This window comes from Pelecanus crispus, chromosome 10, assembly GCF_030463565.1.
Source record: "Pelecanus crispus isolate bPelCri1 chromosome 10, bPelCri1.pri, whole genome shotgun sequence".
In the NCBI taxonomy this organism is placed as follows: domain Eukaryota; kingdom Metazoa; phylum Chordata; class Aves; order Pelecaniformes; family Pelecanidae; genus Pelecanus; species Pelecanus crispus.
In genome coordinates, this window is record NC_134652.1 from 26,465,661 (window position 1) to 26,486,361 (window position 20,701).

At 36.9% G+C, this 20,701-nt stretch overlaps 1 protein-coding gene across 2 annotated transcripts in view; it reads left to right on the forward strand.

The window, feature by feature from the left end:
- LRMDA (leucine rich melanocyte differentiation associated) overlaps positions 1-20,701 on the forward strand; it is a 690,354-nt gene that overhangs the window by 582,666 nt on the left and 86,987 nt on the right. The gene's annotated exons all lie outside the window — the stretch shown is intronic.

Genomic DNA, 20,701 nt, shown 5'->3' on the forward strand with positions numbered 1-20,701 from the left:
TTGTTCTAAAAAGGAGAAATTTATAAAGTTTGCAGTATTTTTCAGCTTAAAACCAGAGCAACAATACTCTTACTTACTTCCCACATTACACATTGATTCCATGTAAATCATGTAAACCATTTGCATAGAGGCAGGTTTTGTATAGGATACCAGAATCAAAGTCAGTCTTACATTTATGAATTGATGGTATCTTAGTTGTAGTGTATGTTCAAGTTCTGCAACACTGCAGAAGATTGAGGCAGCGTTAGTAGAACGCCTTATTACTTGAAACCTTCTGAAAGAATCAGGCAGGCAATGCAACTGAACAAGGATCCATGGTTCAGGTGGGAAGGATGAGGAGAGCAAGTGATTAGACTTTAATTCGTTGCAGCCTATATCATTGTTGATGTGCCAGGGCTAAAGATGGGTGTGAAGCTACATCATGGTCTTGGTGTAAATTGATATGGTGTAGTGGAAATCGGATGTCCTGAAAGTGCTGTAGTGTGTTGTGTTCTGACAATGAGCTCATGTAGTAACTGGTAGTTTTTAAAGAGAAAGGAGAGAACCAAAACCCTCAACTTGAGCACACACCTGGTCTTCAGAGATTAAAAAAAAAAAAAAAATTAAAATAACTGCAACCTGCAACCCTCCCCCCCCACCCCCCCCAATTCCAAAAATATGTGTTGTGGCTTTGATTTTCAGGTAAGCATATTTGCTTTGAGGTTGGATTTCTGGTGTTGGATTAAATGGCTAAGGTCTACTAAGACAGTTAGTAGAATGACAGAATGTTGTAAATGCCTGAGTTCTATAAAAATACATAAAAAGTACCATTAAAAGCTAGGTATCCTTAGATCTGTTTATTTAGGTGATAGTGAATTAGACGTGTGGCTTCATGGCTGATTTTGGAATCTGACTTGGCAAAAGAAATGCTAGTAGCATTAAGTGTCAACAGTTGTGTGTCTGCATTCTTGATTGACTTATTTTGCAATAAAGTAATTGTGTGGCTCTAGTAGGTGTTGCAGACCTGTCCATATGGGTGTCCATTCAGAGATGGAGCTTACCAGGTTCTACCACTGTCTTCGCTGGGGTTTGAGAATGCCTGCTCTCTTACTATAAAAGGGGAAAATTATATTCCCCGAATTATCAACTTTTTGCCCTTAGCTGTTCACATAATTCTTTATTACTTCTGTCTTTACTCTTCCCAGAAATATTCTGCTTTGCATGCTAAACATGTGCTGAAAATTTCCTTGATGATTAAGCACAGTTATAAATAAAGCGAATGGAGAAGAGAGTGTCATCCAAAAAAAGGGTGAAATTGGCCCTAAAAGAGACATTGTTAGCATGATCCAGTAAGTTTTTATATATGTGTATGTATAAAGAATATTCACAAGGAAATAATTAAGAAAACTTTCAAAAATTCCAGGTGTTGTAAATAAAGCTTGGAACAACCTGCTGGCAGGGCCCATTAGATCAATCGACTTCTTTTATACAAAGAAAAATCTCTAAGTTCATAAGCCCATAAAAGATTAATTGGAGTGAATAGAGAAATCTCCAAGAGAAGAATAAAATACTTAAACAAGCTATTTTAGGTTCTGAATATCTTCAATTTTTTTCTTCACTGAATGCTTTCAATGTTGTAAAAAATGATTGAATCAGCTGTTCCATATGTAAATATTGGCAGTTTTCAGTGCAAACTGGAAAGAAGAATTCTGTAAGTTTGCGAGTGCTCTTATTTGTCCCTGGAGAAACTTGTGTTTACCAGAATCTGAAAGTCTGGCAAATGGTTTGGTATCGCTGTAAACTGATTTTGGGGGGATTGGGAAGGGAACCAGGAGCAAGCTGAATGTGTTTGAATGGTACAGTTTTACTTGGACATTTCCCACTCTATTTAGCTATGAATTTTGCAGGGAGAGCAAAAGCATATAATTCTGCATGTGTTGCACCATGCATCTTATAGCTTTTGTGTTCATGCATACAGTATATTATTTCCAGACAGGATCTGGTGGTTTTTGGGTTGACTCCGTATTTTGTACAGGTAATATTCAGGAATTGTAAAAATCTCTCTCTCACTTTCAAAGCCCACAGAAATAGCATATGACAGTGCAGCATCAGCGTGGAATGATGTGGAATAATCACTGTAAATATTATATCAAGTGTTATGATGCTTGAGTCTATAAGTACATGAAGAGAGCAATAAATATTGGATACACATTTTTAAGCTTTAGAAAATTTCTTCCCATCTTGGGAAAGTTGTTTTCATTTAGATTATTTTGTTGCTTAGACCCACTTTAATAAGTTGAACCTTTACTTGGTCCTACTGTTCATACTTTTTAGCAGAAAATATCTTGGCCTTCTACGGAGGTTTTGGGCACCTGACAGCAATATGACTTGATTCTATATGAGATCTAATTGCTGTCCTATTAGCCAAGCCTTCCAAAGTGGTAATTTTATAGCTAGCTTTATTTCTGTTTTGATTCCAAAACAATGATCTCAAACTCCTATGGGTCTTTCCTTGGTCTTTGTTAAACCAGCATTTTGTATTTCATTTTATATGGTTTTAGACACCAGTGATTTACTTGTGTTAAATTTGTACAATTCTCTCACCCAGATAAAACAAGTCAGAACTAAGACATGTCCTCCTGTTGTACAAAGTGCTTCATTTATTTTTAAATTCCATTGCTTGTATTGTTCTAGTTTTCAAATTTTCTGATGAAACAACATAAAATGGGCCTCACCTTTCTTTCTGCTGGTCCAGATCTATCTACCTTTCAGAAAAAAAAATCAGTTACTTCTTGTTGGTTTTAAATAGAAATGGCTATGCTCCCAATATGCAAAAGTAATGAAATGTAGTGCATTTTAGTAGAAACTTATTCCAAAAATTTTGTTTGTTTATGTCATTTCTTTTTTAGTGGTTAGTATGTACGGCCCAGGTACCCTTCTGTTCCTTAGCGACCATTTATTAACTGGGTACATATAAAATCTTAAAATAGAGCTTTCAATTCTTAACGTAGTTGAAATTGATGGAAATTTTAGAATTGTAATAATGTCATTTTAAGGGTAGTTTGCTTGATGTGTGGAAAAAGGCTTCCCACCCTCCACCTCCCCCAGGTTGTATATTCTTTTTTCATAATGGCGTCTTTGGTAAGGAAGTTCCTTTGTTATGTGTAAGCATTCAAACTCAAATTGCCTTCTAAAAAGAGCAGTGCTCTCCAGTTAGTGAGTAAAATAGTAATTTATCATTCTATCTCTTGAGAAGCAATATTACTAAATCATGACTATCATGAATATCTGTTTTTCCCATGTAAAAAAAAAAAAAAGTGCTGGATACCCTGTGTATAAACAGGTATTTTATAACATGGTCTGTTACCTGATTTACTTGAAAACCTATTCGTTTGCCAAAGCCATTTGGTTTCCAGTAACATTTTACAAATGACTCCTTTTCTTGTGCTCTTGTTTCTGGGAACAACCAGTGGTAAGGCTGCCCCATAGCTTACTGGTAAAAGGAAGAAGAATCAGTTTCCATTAAAAACTAAGCCTGTATTTATGTAAGTAGTTTTTAGAGCCTTAGCTTGGATCTATGCCAAGGTTTAATAGTTCCAATCTATTCTGGCTTGTAAGAACTTCCTGAACAAATCCACTGTCCTGTTTTGGTGTCTATTCAGTTAATTATCCAAGTGTTCTGGATAATGCAGACATTACATTTTCTCCTTTTATATTTGAATGATGAGTCCCCAAGTGAAAAATTGTTATTTATTCTACCAATATATCTGAGTCAACTGATGGACACGTTTTCTTATTTTCTGAAACAGTCTAATCTGAGTTTGAAAGTCATAAACTGCATTCAGAAGCAATGCCCAGAAATCCAGGGACGGAATATTTTTAAGCTTCCTATTAACACTCTGAAGGTAGTATTATAAAGCATTTTTGAGCAAAAGGAAAGAGAGGTTCTTGCTGCTTTCAGTTTCTCTTTTTGTCTAACAGGGGTGTGCTGAAGATTTGTTTTGGAATTAAGATCTTTCCAAACTTTTGCATTCCTAAGAAAGCAAAAGCATGTAGGCATATAATCTGTTAGAGACACTTGAACTTGATCTGTCTGGGTTTTTTTCTGTGATAGTTATACTGTGCTATTGTACTCGGAGTGTTTGGCATATTAAATTTTCAGTAATGACTGGTATGACTATACAGAATGCATTCTGACTGAATTTTAGGGTGTACCGTACATAAAAGCCAGCTACTAGCTTTGTAGGAGTTGAGATATGCACAAGGCAAGACAGAATTGTATTTTAGAATGCACAACAAGCATTGGGCCGTCCAGTTGTGCTGGAATTTACAATCCAATAGATGTCAAAGGAGACCTACTTCTTTCAAAATTTGGTGTTGAAGGAGAAAGGTAGAATTTTTGGAGAGCCAGAGGGAGTAATATAATTGATGTGATGTGTGAAAGCCTCAAGCTGTCCTCTGGGGATTTACCTATTCTACCTCAATTTGCTTAGCCTGCTTATACTTTAGAAAGAAATATTCTCAGGTTTATCTGGAACTAATAATGTCTGTTGATCCTTCAAGAATTGGGTCTAGAGTTTTAAGATAATACTTCAAACTTTCTGAAGTAAAATTATAAAATTGACACACACTTCTTAATAATGATTGTTAATACACAAAGTTCTTATTTTTGAAGGCTTTCAACTCAATACACATGCACTCTGAAAAGCCATGCTGTCTTTAAATCACAGACATAAAAAGGAAAGGAAATCGGTTTGCATAAAAACTTACTTCCAGAAAGATAATTATCCTGTTTATATTATCATTGCAGTCTTCTCTGTTGTTGTTATTGACACAGTTGTTAGGTACTCATTGTGTTTTCAAGCCAGAGGCTTATTTAGAGTTTGAAATTGATTGCTGGGAAAGTCACAAAGCAATTTATGTAGCAACTTATCATAATTAGTTAGTTTTCTTAATGTGAACTGCACTTTATGCTTATCAATTGATTTTTCTGTATATCTGCATAAAGCAGCTCATTGTGTGCTGTCCAAAAAGAGAATAACAATAAAAAACCTGGGGGCAGTAGTTTATCATTCAGTTAATCTAAGGAATCCTAAACAATTTTTAACAAAAGGTGTCTATATATGTTTATAAGTAGTATTTGCTTTAACTCGTCTAATAACTAAGAATAAGACGAATAAGAGAACTGCAAGCAGATGCAATATATGGAAGTTCTGTATCAGGCAGAGATGCTGTGAATAGTGAGAAATTTTCTTTGTTGGTTTACATGAGGTGTCCTTTGAAAATACCGTAGTTTTTAGCTGCATGAAGTTATGGTGAGTGATAGACTGCATACCTCTTAGGCCACGATCTTCTGACCATGAGATGAATAACCTTAAAACAAACAAACAAAAAAAGTTCATAGTAGCATGGAACAGGCAAGATCATATTTTCCAGGGGCAGGAACACTCAAAAATAAACTGTGACATTTCATGTTAGTGCCAGGAAATATGTCCCAACAGTGAGTTGTGCTGTACTCATGACTTAGCCCCAAGGGGAGTAGGTGGAACTCCTCTTTTTGCACTGTGGGAGAAGACTAAAATAAGGAGTCTGTTATGAAAACAAACAAACAAACAAAACAAAACAAAAAAACCCCAAGACTCAGTTGGCTTTCCTGTATGAAATGAGAAACTGGGTTCTAGTGCCTTGCTTAGTTTTTCAGTTTGGGAAATGAACATTATTGGAAGCATGGGAGAAGCATAGAAAGCAAGGATATGGTAAAGATGAGTGCTAATGTGAGGGAAGACTTGGTTAAGAACAGATTTTGATTTCCTGTCTTAGCTAGTTTCTTTCAGTTAAAGGGATTAAGAAGAGCAAATCTGTTAGAGGTGGATTGGAATCCTTGCAGTCTGCAGGTGTGCAAGGTAATGTCAGATGTTCAAAGAACTCTGTTGTGAGCTGTTTCTCGTGCAGTTGAGCGAAAGGCAGGCCAGGCCTTTCGCATAGCCACTGCTGGATGGCCCCTGCTTGTGCCCATAGACCTGCCAAACCTCAGACTTGGAGTCGAGATGAACAGTACTAACCCGTGTCTATTTCTTCAGTGGTGCAGCTACTTTCATACCTCTAACTCTGATTTTTTTCCCTTCCAAGCTGCGTTCTAGTTTACTGCCTACTCAGTTTTTCTGGTGTGGTTGCTTTGTGGGGAGAAGAATAGGTAAAAGGCATGAATGAAACAATCTAGGTGGGGAGAAATGCTAGAAGGCACGCTTCCTTAGAGAGGCTTACTGCCGTGAAATGCTTCCATCTGATAACAGAAGCCCACCTGTATTGGTATTTGCCCTAAGTCTGAAAATGCATTAGACATCTGTCCCGGTTGTGTGAGTTGACACACAGTCACAGATGTTGCCATTCAAAGGAATCAAGAGGTCTGGTACACATGCACATGATCCATTCGGCTTTCAGCCGTGGAGTGGTTCATCGCTGGGGAGTAATGAAAGAGCAGATTAAGGAGGGTCTCACGTCGTACCTCTCCCGAGCCCTAATCTATTTTCCTACTGGAATAGAACCACCACCAATAGCAGTGGTCTTTTGTGGACCAATTTACCTCACTTGCTCAGTGGTGATGGTCTCTGCCAGCGCCTGCATGTTTCTCTGTAAAGCACAAGGACTTTCCCAAATGTGGAATAAATTGTGGTTGGATTTGAGTGTGACCTCCGCTAATATGGTTCAAGAAATAAATTTTCTGGGTCATTGGATTCATGTTCTTGCCACTTACAGGGTCAACAATTTCTTGTCTGTGTATACAAGGAATGTTGGATTTGAATCAGGATACTGTAGATTATTAAAACTTCAGCATAAAAATGTACTGTTATCTGGTTGTATATTGCAATGATGAGAGCAACTAGTCATGTGAAACTAGGGTGGGGTGAATGAGTTGGGGATGATATATAAAGTGACTTGCATTTTGTGCAAAGAGTTAAGAAGAGTTAAGATTTGGTTTTAAATGACAGCATATTTTAATTTGTGAGCCTTCTCTGTGTTCTGTGGTTTGAAAGTGAACCCAAGGGGCATGACCAGGCTGACCAGCTGTAAGTTCTTGGAGGATTACTTCCTGGAGTGCTCTGTCTCTGTGGGAATAAAATCCGGGTGTTTCTGTGCAGCAAGACTTTAAAAGACAAAAAGAGAGCAATTAAGTGGTTGGTTAAATTTAGATTAAAATGGTATTAAATATTTAAGGAGTTGGGCACAAAATTCCCATTCTGCATCTAATGGGAATTAGGAGTCTATAAGACTCAGGCAACCTTTCAAAATTGTCAGCTGCTTTTTCCCAAATATTATAGAGACTTCCATTTTTCCACAGTACACATTCCCCAATCTGATTGTTGAAGACCTGACCATTTTCCATATTTTTGTCACTATTCCCGTAATTTCTGAGGTTTTCATTGCAAATTTTCCATATTGGCCAAAACTAACCGAGCAGCCTGGGCCCCAGTCACCCATACAAGTGTCACATCAGAGGGAATATGATTAATGAGGAAAAAATTGTAACTTCATATTTTTGGGTAGACTAGAAAGTGTCTGATGTTTCACAACATAGCTCATTTTGAAATGCTGGCAATAAGAAACCATGAGAGTGCTCAAGCTCCAAGCAGCATGACTATAAAGTGGCAGAAAAACATGGAACACATTGGCTTCTATAAGTGGAAATCTGGGATTCAAAACCATAAATGTATCTAAAATCTTCTTTAGATATGTAGGAGAACTAATGATGCAATGAGCCTGCAGTTGGCAATTTAAAAAAAAAAAAATCCAGTAAATTTGCCACTTGGCTTTATAATCTTTTACAATAAAGAAGTCCAGTCATGGGCTGCAGTATTACAGCCCTTCCAGAGAAATCGGGTTCAAAGCACACTCAGTGGTGTGCAAATACAGTCTCCTGAGAGATCCCTGTGTTTAGTTAGCACTCCAGCCTAGCCTGTTTTTGCAGGAGTCCTCCAATTTTATCATTCAGGCATTTTTACAGCCTCATTGGAACAAATAAACAAACATCTGGAATCATGTGGTATATTTAATTAAAAACTTTTTGTTTGGCCAGAAATAGTAAAATCATGAAAAATTGCCTGTCTCCAAGCTCAGAAAGGCCAAATGATGAAGCTGTTGGCTACAGACAGTTTTACAATGTATTGAAATTCATAGATATGCACACCTGCTACAAGGCCCCCCCGCTTTATTTTGATTCATAACCATTAATGAGTGTTTAGTGCACAGATTGTAACCCTTGTTTAAATGGGAATTTACTGTTTTTAATAACATATAGACACGTGTTGCTATATTCCATACAGCCTGTACACAGACAGGATAAAGCTTTATACTGTTGGTAAAAAAAAAAAAAAAACAACTTTACAGTACATGTTCCATTTGAATATTCTGTCATTAGAGCATGTTTTAATTCCAGAGGCAGTAAAAATCTGCCCTATGCTAAAGAGTCTATGTATCAAATGTTGGAAATGTGAAAGATGGTGTTTTCTCATTACAATTAGAGTCTGTAATGAAAATGTAAATTTTCATTGTTTCATTTAATGCATTTTTGGAGGAAAATTTCAGGAGATTCTTGATGCCTTTGCAGACGAAACTGCTTGCTGTCATCTGAGATAATTGCTGTATGGTCACGAAATATTCTACAGACCAGGATTATTATTTATGAAAACTAATTTGCCTAATGGACTGATACTATTTTGGATGCACAAATATGGGCCTTTGAACATATGGGACATAGAATCTTATTTTTGAGTTTGTACATCTCAGTTTCTAAACAGCTGAACCCTCTATTGAGAACATGACATGCACACAGAAAGTACTACTGCATCTGAATATTGTTCACAATTCTTCATATTGCTTATGATTAAAATCATTTGGACATGCCATTTTGAGCTGCGTTTCTCTGGGAATTTAGACTACTTAGCAGGATAGGATGCTTACGTGACCTTGGCTGCTGTCCTGTGGTTAGTGTTACTGAGCTGAATGAAGGGGACATGGGTGTTATCAGAAACAAAGTAGTGAATACATGTAGAAGCCTTCTTTAAAACTGGGGGAGGAAGAAATTTCCTGCACAGTCAGAGGGGCAGCTATGTGCATAACAGCAATGAAACTATTTTATCCCCTTGTGTGTTAGTTCTTTATGGTGTGCACATCTTGCTCTAACATGTACATTTCTTCCAAACTATGAACAGCCAAAAAGATGCAATGTATTTTGCATTTCTTTGTTGAGTGTGTGTGCTGCGCTAGGAGTGGATGAAGGTTCCTTTCTTTAATTCTGCCTGTAGGAAAGAAAGGGGTATCACTGTATGATTTCATTGCGTGTTCTTATGCAAGAAGAGAAAGCGGTCAACGTTTTATAGGATAGGAATATCTGCGTTCATGATCTAATGATATGTTTTCTGATCAAAGTTCCTTTCCGAGCTCTGAAAGCAAATGTTAAGTAGGTTGACAACTTCCCTTTTTTTCCTGTTTTGTGATATTTTTGTAGTCTGTTGGTAGCCTCAGTGCTAGAGAAGTAAATGATAGGAAGTACCATGATGTCCTTCATTAGCTTTGTATGCCCTTAAGCAAAGAGATTGCACCTGGGGAGAAGGGGAGGAGACAGAGAGGTAAACAATAAGTATAAACAAGTGAAATTGTTTTGTGCCCCTTACCAAACAGAGGATGGCTGATCCTCTTTTTGTTGATATTCATTATGTTGCCTTTTACAGTTCGAGAGATTTTGAAAGTTATTTCTATTTACACAGGATGAAATTCTTTTACTGCATGATTGACATCGGTGTGTTTTGTAAGACCCTTTTAAGAAAGCTTGTCTATGACTCTAAAGTGCCTAGTAAACCTAGGCAACCACCTGAAAGACCCCCCACCTGTGGCTGCATAAAACTGAAATAAAGAATGGAAAATAACCCATTGAGTATGCACTTTCCCACCTACTGAGAGCAAAATGCAATGCAGTGCAATTTTAGTACTTGCGTGCCACTGGGGAAAATAGACTCCTAAAATCACATAGTGAAGCACTGGCAAAATTCAGTGAATTTGTACTAAGCGCTGTGTTATAAAACCTAAGGAACCGTAGACTTTGCTTCTCAAGTGAAACAGATTTGTATTGCAGTTCTGTTAGAATGTCTACCAAATGTAATGATGATATTTAGCACAGTGGGCTGAAAAAATGTAAGGCTAGCGAGTAAGAGTCCTTTCACAGGAATGCTGTACAGAGAGGGGTGCAAGCGGCCCTTGTGATGTCTACTTAAAGGCCAAGCAAGACTGCAGTCCCTGAACTTGTTTTCTTTTACTTTTGCTCAGTGTTGGGTCGCATACAGAGAAGTAGAAAGAGCACATGGCCCAAGTGAGGTCTTTCAAAACCATTTGTTGCAGTAGACATGGCTTCTCACAATTAACAGAGAACTAAATTAGTGTGCATGTCTGGTCTAAGTGGAGTTAGAATATGTGTGTACCAAAATTAGAGGGCTACCATGCCAATGTGCTGGATCTCCCCACAGCAGCTTAGCTTCCTCAGCACCAGCTGCTGCAATAGTGGCAACTGTAGCAGCTTTAGCACTGTATTTAGTCAGAGATATGCTTAGAAAAACTGTATCGGTCCCATCTCTACCTCTTCCTCGTAGGAGGGAGGCAACTCCTGGATGGTATTTTTGTGGAACTGTGAGTGGGAGCAGCCTGTCTTAGCAGTCATTTTTGTTTCCATGAAATAAGAGGCAGGCTCAATGGAAATAATCCATTGGGCCCCGATGGAAGAGCCAGAATCTATCTTAAAGCAAAAAGGTTGGCAAACACCTCCCCCCACCAAATCAACCAAACGCACCGCACCACCCCTCCCAAACCCACCCAATTAATTAAGCTGGCAGATTTTCTCCTTCTTCTTAAAGGCAGTGAATGATAAATTCCATGAGGGGAAAAAAAGAGAGCAACTTTATAATAAATATATTAAATACAAGCCATTAGATCATTCAGAAGCAATTTGGTGCTGTCTAATGCCGACCATTTCTGATGTAAAGAACATGATGTGTCAAGAAAAGAAATACCAGGTGAAATTACAGTAAGGTAAAAAAGAGATATGTAGACATCCACTCAGCTGCTAATTGTGGATGAAAAGTTTGCCTCTGCCCTGTAATCTGATGCTAGATAAGAGTGACAGCAGAAACGTGGAGTATAGCTGAAGGAATCCCTCTCCTAACTGTTAATCATCGCACTGCTTTCTTTTCGCTTTTGTTCCACTCTGTCATTATAAAAAGTAATCCCTTTACCAAGGTGAGTTTAATAATAAAGTGAAAGAGAAGCTATCAGCTAAATTATTTTTGCTGCTGAAAAATCTGTTTGCAATAAAGGAGTATAATGGTTTTATTCAGTGGTCCCACAAATGAGCAGAATTAGAACATCAAGAGATGCTACAAAGGAGGAAGTGCTTGAAATACTGTTAATGTCTGTCAAGTCTCTTGTTCTGCCAACCCTTATGTGCTTTTTTCTGCTGTCTGCGTATTTAGGGAAGATGGCTGTTCAGATCCGGATGAAGTGAACTAGTTAAAATAGGTTGCAAGGCTTGTAAATGGCATTCATTTGGGAGATACAGGAAACGTCATTCAGGTAGAAAAAGTTCCCATGAGAAGCTAAAATATGAATTGCGGTTTTGTTACTAAATAAAGAAAAAATGCAAAGTGCAGGTATGTTCTGCAGAGTACAAAGAAAATTTGAAAGAGTTCTAGTGGTGACTTGGTCAGTGAGAATAGATGCCAGCTTGCCGTGGCTGATAACGGTAGCTAGAAATGCACTGACGGGGAGATCCATGTAAGAAAAGTCACAAGCAGGAGTTCACTTGTAGCCTTAAATCATCCATCCTGCAAAGAGACAGTATTTTCCTGACAGATTAATATTTAGGATCTAAAATCATTCCTTGTCAACATACCCCCTAAAGAAGCTACAGTGTTTTCACCAGGGAGTCGAATATTATACTGTCATTCTTTTGTTTGCTACCACAGGCAGGAAAGGTGAAGCATTAGGGCCACTACTGTGGTTGTCTGGGAGTTGTTCTTGTGTGTGTGAGACACCAAATGTAGAGCTTATCCTACAGAAATTTTAGAAGGTACCAGTTTCTAACTTAGCTTAAAAAGTTGTGCACTACTTCAATCCCATGTAGGTAGTTTGGGAAGGCAAACAGCATCTGATTCATAAAATGAGACCTTGACAGTGAGGAACCCAGTTCTAAAATCCATATAACTATTTTTGGTTGATGTTATAGGAGTTACTTAAAATTAAAAGAGAATTATTCTGATAACACTGAATTTTAACTGGTTCCTTCTTCAGAAAGTACTTTTAAATAAATAAAGGCAGAACAGCAAGTTCTAATCATTTTGATCTGTGGAGTTCAAACTCACTTTACCTTCCATTGTAAGTATTTTTACGTATGGTGATGGAGCAAAGAATGCAATGCAAAGCAAAAACCAAAATATAGACAGTTGAGCTAACATTTATACTTTTTAAGTAAAAGAACTAGTTCATTGCTTATCTTAAATTTTTACTTGTTATTGTTTTTTGTCTTCAGGGGTTTGGAAGATTTTTCTTAAGTTCCAAAGCAAACTATTTAGTACCAGTTTATAGGTATTTTGAAATGCCCTAACTTGTGGATTTTGAGATTTTCTTTTTTTTTCCCCAAATACTATTCTATTATTTCCTAATAAAAAAAAAAGACATCTCTTTGCACATATGGCTGGATATATGATGAGGCTTTTCAGATTTTCAGCCAAGTCTTCACTTGCAGGTAAAGAAATGTTGAGGGAGGTGGGAAACAAGATGTACATATACATGTAGAGCTTATGATGTCATATGTAGTGAGTTATTGCTGCATTGATACTTCTCATAAGTTCATTCCAAATCAACTGCTGCACAATGTTTTTGTACTATTACTTTAAAATCTTTGAGGATGAGAGGTGCTATGTATGCATTTATGTAATATGCTCTCTGTATTAGCCATTGTCTGCTGAATTTCTGAGGAAAGCACCTTCATCTCTATAGAACTTCCCTGCCTACTCACTAAGCTACAGCTATATTCCTTACTACTAAGCTCAGGTATCTTGGAAGCAAATTTAGGTCAGTGTGGGAGCATCTGAATACTTCTTTGTCTATAGGTGAAACGTAGTCAGCTGGCAACTGATTTTTTGAGCATCACAGCTAGACGATATGTCAGTTTTATATCACATCCTAAAGTATAACCCCAGGTAGCTTAAGAGTTTGTTGAGTATATTTAGGAGAGTAACTCAGAAGGAGAATTACTTCTTCATAATTGTGAATGTTTCCTGTAGTGCCTAGAGAGACACTAGGAAGCCTTCATCCAAATAGTGATCTTGGCTGTTTTGATCTTGTTTGCCAAGCTCTACATGGCAACAGAAGAAATGGAAGTTTATGGGTGAATTCTACCCAAGATGCGTGCAAACTTTCTGCTTCTCTTTTAAAGTAGCTCGAATGTTTTGATTGATCATCATCAGTACTAATATTTTGGTGATTCTTGATTTGGAAATAGACTTGGAGACACCTAAGAATAGCTTGATGAGATTTAACCTCTCTAATGACAGCTTGATAGATAACATCTTCAAATTAGAACGGGGAGGGGGACAGTGTGAAATAGATCATATTGTAATTTCAGTAATCAAATGCACTCAAATATGTCATTGAAAAGATACTTATGAATCTTAAATCTTAGGATGGCTGTCAGATTTCTTTTAGTCTATGAACAATGACAATCATAATTTGAAGATCAAATACGGTCAGAGCTTCTGTCTCCTCGACAATCACTCCAATATTTAGACAAAAAATTGCACGCTCTCAGATTTCATTAGTCAACTTATGCTATTTACCTTTTCCCTCGTGTAACTCTAATACCCTGTGAGAAGCCTAAACAAGCAGAGTTGAGTGTTAACTCATGCAAACATAGAAAAAATGGCACATGACTATGTAAAGTCAGAGGAACTTTAAGGACAATCCCACAGATTGCTTGTATGACCCAGGAAATAATAGGGTTGCATTTGATGAGTTCAGGTATGCTTTTGAGCAATTAGAAAACCTTCTCTAAGCACTGTAGCTTCCTCCTACGTTTTCCTATGCTTCTTGCATAGCTGAATTAAGTTTTTTAAGTTTGTTTTTTCATATGTTGTTGTCTTGATGTTTAATAAAGAAAAGGAAAAAAAAAAAAGAAAAACTAAAAGCATTGGGAAGGACTTGAAGAGCTGCTTTGGCTAACAAGGCAGAGAGTGAAGAGACTCTGATTAACACAGCAATCTGTATTTATGAAGTATTGTTTATGTAGAGTGTCTCTGGGCACTTACAACGCAATAGTCTGCGGAGCTTGGCTGAGCAAGTCAAAAAGCTTGAAAGAATGGGCATTTTGAATGCAGGGAGAGAAGGGAGCTTGATCTAATGTCACAAGGCAGGGAGCTTTGGAGCCTTGGGGCACAATTAACAAAGGGTCTGGCACCTGCCGTCCTCAGTCTTTGTATTTGTTTAGAGAAAGATTTAGTAGCTCGGCTCATGGGATGTGTTTCCTTTTCTTGACTTCAACCCACTGTGGCGTAGAATCTATCTGAATACTTGTGTGGTAATAACACGTCATATGCCTTCTTGACTCAGGTAAGGGTAATAGGGAAGGGTTACTTTCTGAAGCTCATGAGAGAATTGCCTTCTTTTTTGTCTTCACCCCCCCCCCCCCCCTTTTCCCCCTCTTTTTAACATCAGAAAGGTGGTTCTAAGGAGGGGGGTGGGGGGGAAGGAATTTATGCTGCTTTTCACAGCAGGATTATTGCAGAACTGACCAAGTTTAATTTTATTTATTTTTATCTGCTACTGAAGTAAATGGCATGTCTACTGAAAAGTCAATGCTGGCCGCTACTGTTTCTTACTGAAACACAGGAAGACTTTTAACGACATATATATTGCTATGGAGAAAAGTTGAGGGGTTTGGGTACTACTGTGTTTCCTTTACTGTTCTTGAGGATGTTATGCTTTCTCCTTTTGAATGTATAAACAGGAGTGGTTTTCTCTTACAGCTATATTGTCACCTTCTTCGAATATCATGAAATCTTTTATGGGCCCATTATCAAGCATGTGTGTAGCAAGAAGTTATCCATGGCCCAGTGAATTTACTTAGTTAATGGACAAGATACGCAGTAAATGAAAGAAAGAAAATACTCTTTTCCTTACTTTTATATTTAAGAAGCTGAGGCAGAAGGCACTGCGTACAGTGGTTAAGCCAAAATGTCTGTGGCACTGTATGGACTTAAGTATCCTAATTCTTGGTCCATGGATTTAAAAACTAGAACACCCCATCCAATACAAATGTTTACGTCAAAGGCAGACACGCTTCTTGGATAACTTTAATGATATATCCTTTATCACTGCTGTCTGCAAAGTGCTTGTTTTCGTGGTACCAAGAGTTAGTTTTCCTGTCTGGATCATTCTGACTTTCTCATCTCGCTTATCTTCTATTTTTACAATCTGGCATATTTGTACATCTTTTAAAACTTCCCACAGGATAAAATGAGCATATTAAGCATGGTCTGAAGTACTGTATAGTCATTGCAGCCTGTGTAGTTCAATATGTAGTTGTTAATCTTGATGAATAAATCTCATCAAATATAAAAATAAATAAAAGAAACGGGTGAGAGGGGATGTAGACAGACAGGTGAGAATTAATGCTGGGCATCTGACATCATTATCCTGCTGAACATGTCAAGGAGCCTTCAGTGCTACAGTTTGCAGAGTAGCCTGTAGAGGTTAGTATCTTCTAAATCATATAAATCTTTCTAGGAGAATCTCATCCATAGTGGGTTGTTGGAGTTTTTTTGGTGATGTACAATTTGCATTTTAATAAATGGGTTTTATTTGCATATGTGATATAGTGCCCTTAAAAAGCTTTTTTTATTTTACTAAAGGATCGCTCTTTTTGTAACAGCCTTTCTTTTCAGCAATTACAAAACACGGTTTCAGGAAAGGAGCAATACCATATCATTTAGTCTGTTCAAACCCACTCTTCTCTAAAGGTTTTTTGGAGAGAGTGACAGTAGCCCAGCTCAGCTTTAATGGGTAGATGATGAGCAAGCCAAGGGCTTTTTCATCAAAGCACAAGTTTTTTCCTGTCCAGTAAACCCAAAAATCGAAATGAACCACACTGTACTTTTCTGAGTTGTTCACAAAAATAATTAAGTGTTATGTGATCACTTCTGATGCTGTGTCATTTCTTTGCTGAAGCTGATGCTATTATGGCTATGAACTACTATAGCGTAACAGCTGTTTATCGAAATATTCATGAAAATTTTCTGTGACAGGAGAAATGGGCATACTTGTAATACTGTTTCCATGGAAAAAGATGCATGTGCTTAGATTTAGTCAAAATTATGGCATACTGTTCTAAACTTGACAGAACTAGTTCAGCACATAATCCATAATAAAATAGGAACTGTGGTATTTAAACACTAATTCAGTGCATATCGGTTTGTATGCAAAGACTCTGTTTAAGATATTGCAAAACAGGTTTTCTTAGTAAATGCTACCCAAGCTATGGCACATATCCCAGTCCTGGGATATGAGTAAGGTCTTTATCTGGGGTCCAAGCTATGGTTCCATGGTTTGCTGTCTCTGCCCAGTATAACAACTAGTGGATGTTACATGCATATTTGATTGATGAGGTATTGAGGAGGATTTGGAAATCTAAAGAACCATATTATTATAAAGATTACAGAACAGTGGGAAATGGAGCCAGGAATGTAACTATAATTTAGGGTAAAGAGTAATAATGAGTGCCCATAAAAATAAATAACCATGATGTTAAATAGACTGCAGATCATTTGCACCTTGAGACTTTTCTCAGATTTTGTGCCAGTAAAGAAATGTGGTAATAAGCCCTCATGTTTTTAGCCAAAAGAGTTTCTTGTGCACAAATTTTATTTGTTTTAAGTCATTTGAATAGTCCCAGAAATATTTAGGAGCCTGAAGGGGAGGAGAGGAGGAAGTTGAAGGCAGAAGTCATAAAAAGCCCGCACTACTTTGAAGAAGTACTTTATGTTCAGATTGTCCTTGATCATATTTTTTTTATATTGCTTCTGACTCTTTCATAGCTGGTAATGCCATTCTGAAATCCATTCTGAGCAGTTGTAATTATTTCAGTTCTATTCAATAAGAAATCATTTTTGATCACTGTAGACATGCAAAATGAATCCGTGTGATTGCTGGCCAATTCTTATACCAATCTTGAAAGTTTTCTCTTAGCTTGTCCTCGTCAGTCAAAAAGAAAAATATTTTGTGTCTTTCTTCCCTTAGAGACATGTTATTGCATGTAGATACTTTGGGCTACAGAGTGAAGGTTAGCTTTTTCTTTTTGCAAGTGTAGGAGAAAGTGTAAGATCAGCTTTCATAGTTGAGGAATTAAAAGCTTCTGCCCAACGTGTGGCCTTACTCGTTGCTTCTGCTTTATCACAGAAGAATTTGTCTGATAAAAGTTGCCACACTGCTGATTTTTAAATAACATTCATCCATGTCAATATTTATTCACAGCCCATGTTGTAATCAGATTTGTTTATAATGTGGTAGAGTCCGTATGTGCAAATCAACATTGGAACCACACTTTGCAGCTTCTCTTCTTTTCATTCTTTAAGTTTCATAGAATTTGTAAGTTAGTTATGTGTTTAACATTGCAGATCAGTGATTTCCATCTTCTGTACAGATTCAGGCAGTTTACAAATCACTTGGTTGTCATACTGTTGTGCAAGAATTTTTGTGGACATTTTTCTCTCTGACTAAATTTATTGAGCCACAGTGAAAGGAAATTTGGAAAGCAACACATTTTTAGTAAAGTGTTGTTAGTTCAGTGAGAGGTGGAATGGTCAAAAGCTTTCTCCGTACCTCAAGTTCCCAAAGCAAAAAGGAAATTTATCCTCTCCATTGAGATATACACTAGTTTATTTTCAGTCATTTATCTGCAAAGTTGATGCTCACCATAGTAATTCATCAAACATTTTTTGTGAAGTGTATCTGGCAGGGCTTCTTGGCATCAGCCTTTGAAATTCTAAGAGTTCTTGCATCCTCTGGGAGCAGAGTGACTCTCTCTTCTTATTGCACATCTGGAAGGAATGTTGCTGCCTTTTTGTTTCAACAGGGAGAGATTGTTAGGATAGTGATTTCACCTCTCTAAACTGTGTGCTAGTATCTTCAAATTTTTGAAGGTGAAAGAGGAAAAATGCTATTGTTTATAAAATATATTCATATTGCAGTTTCTAATTGCAAACAATAAAATAATTATTGCATAAGAATAACAATGGGAGCGTAAAAACAGTGGGAAAGATTTATTAAGTGTCATCATTAAATTAAAGATTTTGGTAACTATATTAGTACTTTACTGGGCCTTTTCTTTTTTTTTTTTTTTTTTTTTAAACAGTGAATTTAGCTATTGGGAAAAGTTCCCACCTAGTACTCAATTCTACAGCCTTGTCTGAATGACAAGAAGTGTCTTAATTCCTTGTTGCAAAAAATCAGTTGTGAATATTTATGCCTAATTATTTATTCCAATTAAAAAAACTCCCTTAATTCAGTTTACTAATGTGAACATAATTATCTAAAAGCTGATCCTCCTTATTGTGAAGGTTTTTTTTTTTATAATTTATTTAATAGGCTCAATTACATTACTAGCCCTAATCCAGCAAAATATCTGATCTGTGCTTTTGTCTTTTGCTGAATATGGATGATTTTAAGTATATACCTAAAAGACTTATTGAATGAGAGACTACTTATTGGAACAGGGGTTAATGCTATTTGCAAGCTTTATGTTACTAAAAATCTAGAAAAGATTGAATTTGGTTTAATGTTTCAATGAAAAAATGGTATAAGGCAGAGTGCCAACAGGAGATGCATTAATAATCCATAAACCTGTGGTAGCCAACTAATTTGGGACATTATAGGAAATCTTGGCTTTATGCTGGCCAATATTTCTAACATGAGTTTCCATCAATAAGTGCAGGATATACTAAACTGGGTTATTAATCTGCAAGGAAGAAACTGATTTCTGAGAGATCTGATTTCTGTTCAGGAAGAACTTTTCTTTAGGCATTACATTTTAATCCAGTTTATTAAAAAAAAAAAAAAAAAAAAAAAAAAGAGTTCTGCATTGTTGTGGTGGACTCCAGCAGAATGTTTTCACATTACTAATTAGTGGCAAAATGTCAGTAATCTTTCATAAGAGAGAGTCTTTTTCCATCCATTTCTGATTCAGTCTCCCACATCTTTCCATTCCTGACTGGAAACCTTTGCATAATGATCTAATATGTATCTACTGCTACAACTAATAGTAAGTATCATGATGTATGTACACACTGTATTATCAGTCTTCTCGGTCTTCCTTCTTGCCTCTGCATTACCATAATTAAGTGGTCTATGGTACAAGGAATTGTGCAATCAAAAGTTCAACATTTTCAATGATATACTGAGAAGCAGAATCCAAATATAAATCAATTAGAAGGGTTAGTGGACATTTACGATCTCACAACGGTTGCTGTCCTTGGCAGATATGTTTGTTTCCTTGTGGCTTGCCAACAGGGTTTCCTGTATTGGCTGCTAAAATTTAAGATATCTCATGTGGCTGGTATTTGGCATTTGTTTTTAAAAGAACACAATGAGGTTTTAGGCTGAAAAATGGGTTAGATTTGATTTCAAATTTCCATGAATTGTTTTTTTGAGATTTACTCCAAAATGTTTTTTATTTCACCTTGTTATTTGATGGGAATGTCATATGTTCACCTTTCTCATAAAATTTCCATACTATTAGTCTGAATTGTCATATGAACAACCATTCCCATGTTCTATATCCCTTTTGGAATATTCATATTCAGATAATTCATGTTGTCCCACCTGTAGTCTTGTATGCTATTGATGTTTCTGTAGCATGGAATTATCTTGGCTAAGGTATCTAGCTGCATGAAGATGCTGCTGCTTTACTAATGTGAATCTTCAAAATCTAGCCATTAGACTATAAGAGATGAATATATTCACCTTCTATAAACATGTTTGAAAGGATAAATTTTATCTATGGTTTCACATTCCTTGTCCTTGAAATCTATGAAACAGAATGAAGGTTCCCTCCCATTGTTCCACTTAATCAGGTGAGTTAGCGTACTCCAATAGATCTGGGGTTTTTTTTCTTCTGTCTTTGTTAGACCAAAGCTCAATGCTTATGTCTCATCCCTTTGGGCTCTGACGCTGTATCCTGGATTTTTCCCTATCTGTTTCAAATGACAATGTTTTTCATCTAGGAAGATTTGGAAACAGCACCACTGTGATATGCAGTGTGATCTGACAGTGGTCAGAAACTGCCCCTGTGGACTTGTATCCATTAGGCCATCCCTCCGAGATTTGCATTCCCAGGCTCTTAGTTTCTGCCCGTATATTTTGCCTGAGCTGACTCATCTGAACTAACTTCTGAAGAACTTAATAAATCTGTCCTCAAGATTAGTTCACTATCAGTGCGTCAATATGAAGAATATAGCCAATATATTGACTGTTTTGAGAAGAACGTGAAATCTATAGGTTTGTTATAGTCCTTTTAGACTGCAAATTCTTATGCAGCAGCTTGGTCACTATGGATTCTATGACTGCTGATCTCCTACAAGAGGCTAACTAATATTTTGACTCTGTTGCGCATTACTGCAAGTAATGGATT